The sequence below is a fragment of the Biomphalaria glabrata genome, chromosome 18 (genome assembly GCF_947242115.1).
Source record: "Biomphalaria glabrata chromosome 18, xgBioGlab47.1, whole genome shotgun sequence".
Lineage (NCBI taxonomy): Eukaryota > Metazoa > Mollusca > Gastropoda > Planorbidae > Biomphalaria > Biomphalaria glabrata.
In genome coordinates this window covers 3,640,915-3,648,680 of record NC_074728.1, presented here as the reverse complement: position 1 = coordinate 3,648,680, position 7,766 = coordinate 3,640,915, and positions in this window count along the sequence as shown.

The window sequence follows — 7,766 nt, the reverse complement described above, 5'->3', positions numbered from 1 at the left end:
CCCATAAGGATTTCCTGCTGATTGACTTAAAGTACATGTCACAAAGTGACACAAAGTCTATTTAAATTACAGACTTAGGTTTCTTAGCAAATACCCAAGAATTTAAATGGGAGGAGTCATTCTATGAAACCTGCTTAATTTTATCACCGCCGTAGAAGTACTAATTTTGAGATTAAACCGGTAAGCAAATAAGCGAAACATGACTTCAGTAAATCAGATTTATCGATGCCAAACCTACGGCTTGCGGGCTGAATCCAGCACGTAATGACGTGCTATCTTGAAACTCGAAGCTTGAGCACGTAGAATATAATGAAATCTCAGAGGCTGGGGATCAGAAGACTAGACAACTATTTTTTCTTCAGAAAATTGTTGGTCACCAAAATATTTACAAAACATAAAAAAAAAAAAACGAGCTGCTATTATATAAAGTAAGTAACACTTCCTTAAGTTGGTCCTGCCATAATTTGTAGCTCTTGGGTGGCCAAGCCGTGGATTCCTCAGACGAGGCGCATTCCAACCCACAGAAACTTATCCTCTACCAGTGCTTCGTAAAGCCTAAGTGGAACTGTTTGATTTGTAATCCCAGAGTGTCACTCTCCTTTGGCATTAACTCCCCTTTAAGCGTATTTTCCCAAGGCCTTAATTCATCTCCAAAAAGAAAAAAAAAAGTAATTAAAAAAAAAATAATTTAAAAAGCGTATAAGAGGAAGAACTCCATACTTACAGCCATATAACTCAATAATGTAATTAAATTATAATGTTGTTGTTTTTTTCCTAGCAGACGCCACACTTGTCTCAAATATCGGATCAAGTTGAAACTTCTCAAATTATTCATTAGTATAGGAAAAACATGAATCAATAAAAAAAAAAAGTATCCAACTAGTCAATTAACTACTGGTAATTAATATTTTGTTTGATACCAACAAGGAAAACTAATCCTTCAGTATTCACAAATATGGCTAAATGTGTTGGGTTTAGTCCCCTTAAATTATTGTTAACGCTATTTCGCCCACACGCACTCTCTGATCAAGTTGATACTTTGAACGTTCGTACGGTCATTTATTGTGCCTAACAAAACATAAATCAATAAACAGTTATACAATTAATTATTGGTAATGATTTTTTTTTAAATATCCAATAAATGAAATAACTTGTACATCATTGATAGATACAGTTTTAAGATGGAGTTCTTTTTTTTTTTTAGATAAGCTTTTTTATTTTTAAAAAAAGGATTTTTTTTATTTTGCTAGTTTCCGTAAGATTCACTCCGGGGCTAGGAATTTTTCATCCTTTGGGGGCCCCTGGGGGGTTTGACCTATTTGGTAGCCCCTTCATTTAGCGTAATATTTAATAGTTAATGTAAGTGGGGGACCGGGAGGATTTCCAAAATTCTTCCCCCCTCCTCCCACCCTAGATACGCCACTGGATTCACTTCAAAGTAAATACACAAAATAGTAGGGAAAGAAAAAAAAAAAGTCCTCTTCAATCCAACGTTGCTTCTTCTTTTGTCTGTTATATCTCGTTTTAATTTACAGATTTCATCAATCGCTTTCAGATAGTTCATACAACTCAATCCCTCACCGAATCATGACTTACAAGTTCTTGTCGTGAATTGGTTGATTCGATTGTCTCCCCTAGTGTCTGTTTACATTTGTTACACTGTGTACTGATCATATTTCGTGTGTTGTGATCTCTACTATGTGTGTAGTTGTTTTTCATCAAACTATTTATATAATTCTCTTCGTCGCTCAAGAGTTTGGACGAGAAGAAGAAGTAAAGGAAAGATCACTCTCTTATTTCTGCGGATAGTCACCCCACGAAAAAACAAGAGGGGGGGGGGGGAGAACAAGTATTTACCGGTCACTACGAATGGCTGCCTGGTCGTGCGGTTTGCGCGCTGGACTGTCGTTTGAATTTATCAAACCTTACCCGCTCCCATCCCTCTTCGTCCTTCAACTCTGAAGGAACATCCGAAACATGTAAAACATTTTACAAACAAACATATTACAAACACTAAATAGCAGTGCAGGACTAAACCATTGTGACCAAGAAGTCATGGAAAGAGAACAAATAATTTACTATGTATATTCACCCGTGGCTTGACTATATATATAGATAACAAGTAATCTACTCTATATTCGCCAGTAGCTAAATAGCAAGGATGGACTTAAACATTGCGGGGCCCTATGCGAAATGGAATTCTTCATTAGTTTGAGGCGCGTGAAGCTTCTTTCACCAGATTCCAAAATTTTATCGCGCGTAGGATTGGCATTTTCCATATTGAATGACACCCCAAAATGACAATTTTTTTCTATATATTTCAGGAGATTTGTATGGGTTTACTAAAGATTTTAATAATTTCCGGATATTTCCAGGACTTTTTTTGTATATTTTGCAATTTCAGGAATAATACAATGGTTTAATTCAATAATTTATACACCTAGAATTAGAGCGATTCCTATGGAAGTGCGGTGCATAAGTGCGGAGCCCATTGCGGTCACCTAATGCCGGCCCTGCAAAATAGCGGCGTATGCTACGCCGCCGGTCGACTAGTTCAGTGTAATAAAGATTTAGATGTAACATGGTTTTTGTTATACATAAGTACGACAGTTCTGTAATGTAAGTCTGCTACACTGCTCTAGTGTTTAGGATGACATGTATTAATGCGTCTTATTCTCTACAGCCGTTCTGATATAGTGTTCTGATATAGTGTTCTGATATAGTGTTCTGATATAGTGTTCTGATATAGTGTTCTGATACAGTGTTCTGATATAGTGTTCTGATACATAGTGTTCTGATACATTGTGTTATGATATAGTGTTCTGATACATAGTGTTCATATATTGTGTTTTGATACAGTATTCTGATACATAGTGTTCTGATATAGTGTTCTGATATAGTGTTATGATACATAGTGTTCTGATATAGTGTTCTGATACAGTGTTCTGATATAGTGTTCTGATACATAGTGTTCTGATACATTGTGTTATGATATAGTGTTCTGATACATAGTGTTCATATATTGTGTTTTGATACAGTGTTCTGATACATAGTGTTCTGATATAGTGTTCTGATATAGTGTTCTGATACATAGTGTTCTGATATAGTGTTCTGATATAGTGTTCAGATATAGTGTTCTGATATAGTGTTCTGATATAGTGTTCTGATACATAGTGTTCTGATATAGTGTTCTGATACATAGTGTACAGATATAGTGTTCTGATAGATAGTGTTCTGATATAGTGTTATGATACAGTGTTCTGATACAGTGTTCTGATATAGTGTTATGATACAGTGTTCTGATACAGTGTTCTGATATAGTGTTCTGATATAGTGTTCTGATACAGTGTTCTGATACATAGTGTTCTGATATAGTGTTCTGATATAGTGTTCTGATATAGTGTTCTGATACATATTTTTCTGATTTAGTGTTCTGATATAGTGTTCTGATATAGTGTTCTGATATAGTGTTCTGATACATAGTGTTCTGATATAGTGTTCTGATACATAGTGTTATGATATAGTGTTCTGATATAGTGTTCTGATACAGTGTTCTGATACAGTGTTCTGATATAGTGTTCTGATACATAGTGTTCTGATATAGTGTTCTGATATAGTGTTCTGATACAGTGTTCTGATACAGTGTTCTGATATAGTGTTCTGATATAGTGTTCTGATATAGTGTTCTGATACATAGTGTTCTGATACAGTGTTCTGATACAGTGTTCTGATATAGTGTTCTGATACAGTGTTCTGATACAGTGTTCTGATATAGTGTTCTGATACATAGTGTTCTGATATAGTGTTCTGATACAGTGTTCTGATACATAGTGTTCTGATACAGTGTTCTGATACAGTGTTCTGATATATAGTGTTCTGATACATAGTGTTCTGATATAGTGTTCTGATACAGTGTTCTGATATAGTGTTCTGATACAGTGTTCTGATATAGTGTTCTGATACATAGTGTTCTGATATAGTGTTCTGATACAGTGTTCTGATATAGTGTTCTGATATAGTGTTCTGATACAGTGTTCTGATACAGTGTTCTGATATAGTGTTCTGATACAGTGTTCTGATATAGTGTTTAGAACTACTAGCGACTAGCGACATGGCCTAGATTTTACTGACGGTTGGTCGTTATGCTGGTCATATGACACCCTCGTTTCTGTGGGTACAGACACAGATAGCCTTTGCGTCATCTGCCCTATAGAGGATAGATTGCAAGGTCTGAAATGGAAACTTTACTTTTACAATGTATAGGAAATTTATAACAAACACCCTTTGGTGGCTGAGTGGTTAAAGCTCTGAGATTCTAAACATGGGGTCTAAGGCTCGAATCCCGGTGAAGACTGATTTTTGAATTCAGGGATTTTTTAGGGTTTCCCTAAGTGCACCCAACTTCAATGGGTATCTGACATTAGTTGTGAAAAAGTAAAGATTTTGGTTGGTCTTTGCGCTGGCCACATGATCCCCTCGTTAACCGTGGAGCATAAAAAGAGATGACCTTCATATCTTTTGCCTCAGAGATGGCAATCTACTCTAATTTACTAACAGTCATCCAGGAGATAAATACAATACAGATAGCATCTTGGTCTAGCTCTAGTGCTGACCAGTTAACCAATTTAATATAGGTCACAGACGGGTCTTCACACCACATTCTTAGTCTTCCTTAATATGTAATTTAGTTTTATTTAATAGAATTATTTCCCTTTCAACTGAATGCTGACCAATGACATTAAATTCCCAGCTATCGAAACTCCCCAGTCGTAAGGAAGAAAGAGAGAGCATTCATATTTAAGTTTTTTTTTTTTTGGGGTGGGTTCTTCTAGACTTCCTCATTCATAGCTAAAATATGCACTAGAACCATAAGAACTACACATGTGGCGCCCAAACTACAGCTTGCGGGCCACATTCGGCCCGCGAAGCTGTGCTATTTGATCCACTTTATCTTTTTGCCGACAGTGCGAACTAAAGCAACAAAGTTTGGGCTACAGTGATTTCAAAGAATTTGTTTGCGGTCTCTCGTATTGAAAATGAATATGGCCACCTGAACGAGGAGAGTTGGGAACCTCTGAACGCCAAGATTTTAATTGTAATTGTGTTGTTATAACTCTGTTTCCGCTTACGCTTATGGTGCGCAATAGTGCACCGTCAAACACGACTGATACGAGAAAGATGAATTGTTTAGATCCGGCTGAAGGGATCAGCAAGTTATATGAGTCTGAGCTGTCTGGAACTAGGAGCCGTCCTTCGTGCTTCCAGACAACTGGTTTAAGGACCTGGAGCGACACTGAGAAGAGTGTCGGCCGGAAGTGGCGTAGCAAGGACTTTGACATCGTTTGGGAGCCCCGGGGGGGGGGTTGACCTTTTTGGGGGCCCTTGCATTTTGCGTAATATTTAATATAATAAACACTCATATAATAATTGCGTAATATTTAATATAATAAACACTCATTTGGCTCCTCAAGTGAGGGGCTCGGGTGTATTTTCAGATTCCCGCCCTAGCTACGTGTATGTATCTTTTATTAAATCTTGTCTGTTGTTGTACCACAAGATACCTATTGTTTGTTATAATGTAATCCTAATGTTTGTCCTGATGTTCACCTTAATGACCATCCTGATGTTTGCTTTAATTTCTTCGTGATGTGAGTCTTAATGTTCAATCAAATGTTCGTCTTTATGTTTAACGCGATGGTGTTCGCTTTACATGTTCTTTCTAAAGTTCGTCCTTTTATGTTCTCCAAGCTGTTTGACTTACATTCTGCCCTTATGTTCGTGCTAATGTTCGTACAAATGTTCGTGCTAATGTTCGTGCTAATGTTCGTGCTAATGTTCGTACTAATGTTCGTACTAATGTTCGTGCTAATGTTCTTACTAATGTTCGTGCTAATGTTCGTACTAATGTTCTTACTAATGTTCGTGCTAATGTTCGTACTAATGTTCGTACTAATGTTCGTGCTAATGTTCTTACTAATGTTCGTGCTAATGTTCGTACTAATGTTCTTACTAATGTTCGTACTAATGTTCGTGCTAATGTTCTTACTAATGTTCTTACTAATGTTCGTGCTAATGTTCGTGCTAATGTTCGTGCTAATGTTCTTACTAATGTTCGTACTAATGTTCGTGCTAATGTTCTTACTAATGTTCGTACTAATGTTCGTACTAATGTTCGTACTAATGTTCTTACTAATGTTCGTGCTAATGTTCGTGCTAATGTTCTTACTAATGTTCGTGCTAATGTTCTTACTAATGTTCTTACTAATGTTCGTACTAATGTTCGTGCTAATGTTCGTGCTAATGTTCTTACTAATGTTCGTACTAATGTTCGTGCTAATGTTCTTACTAATGTTCGTACTAATGTTCGTACTAATGTTCGTGCTAATGTTCTTACTAATGTTCGTACTAATGTTCGTACTAATGTTCGTGTTAATGTTCGTACTAATGTTCGTGCTAATGTTCTTACTAATGTTTGTGCTAATGTTCGTGCTAATGTTCTTACTAATGTTCGTACTAATGTTCTTACTAATGTTCGTGCTAATGTTCGTGCTAATGTTCTTACTTATGTTCGTGCTAATGTTCGTACTAATGTTCGTGCTAATGTTCGTGCTAATGTTCTTACTAATGTTCGTGCTAATGTTCGTGCTAATGTTCGTACTAATGTTCGTGCTAATGTTCGTACTAATGTTCGTGCTAATGTTCGTACTAATGTTCGTGCTAATGTTCGTACTAATGTTCGTGCTAATGTTCGTACTAATGTTCTTGCTAATGTTCGTGCTAATGTTCTTACTAATGTTCGTGCTAATGTTCTTACTAATGTTCTTACTAATGTTCGTGCTAATGTTCGTACTAATGTTCTTACTAATGTTCGTACTAATGTTCGTGCTAATGTTCTTACTAATGTTCGTACTAATGTTCGTACTAATGTTCGTGCTAATGTTCGTGCTAATGTTCTTACTAATGTTCGTGCTAATGTTCTTACTAATGTTCTTACTAATGTTCGTGCTAATGTTCTTACTAATGTTCGTACTAATGTTCGTGCTAATGTTCTTACTAATGTTCGTGCTAATGTTCGTGCTAATGTTCTTACTAATGTTTGTACTAATGTTCTTACTAATGTTCGTGCTAATGTTCGTGCTAATGTTCTAACTAATGTTCGTGCTAATGTTCGTACTAATGTTCGTGCTAATGTTCTTACTAATGTTCGTGCTAATGTTCTTACTAATGTTCTTACTAATGTTCGTACTAATGTTCGTCCTAATGTTCGTGCTAATGTTTGTGCTAATGTTCTTACTAATGTTCGTGCTAATGTTCGTGCTAATGTTCGTGCTAATGTTCTTACTAATGTTCGTGCTAATGTTCTTACTAATGTTTTTACTAATGTTCGTACTAATGTTCGTGCTAATGTTCTTACTAATGTTTTTACTAATGTTCGTACTAATGTTCGTGCTAATGTTCGTGCTAATGTTCGTACTAATGTTCGTGCTAATGTTCGTCAGTTTTTTGGTTCTCCCACTTCCTATTTTCAGATCAAGTTGAAATTTTTCATAATTGTTAATAGTCGATGATAATATGCAAATCAATCCAAAAAATTAACCGGTTAATCATTTAGTACTAATCAATTAATTTTGTTTTGTTTGACAGAAAGGGAGCTTAACCCTGTAATTGTCGGATAAATAGCAGTAATTAGCTGTTATTTCTCGTACAAAAGCTTTCTTTCTTTTTTTAAGTATTTTTTTTTCAATTGCTTGTTTACTTATTAACAT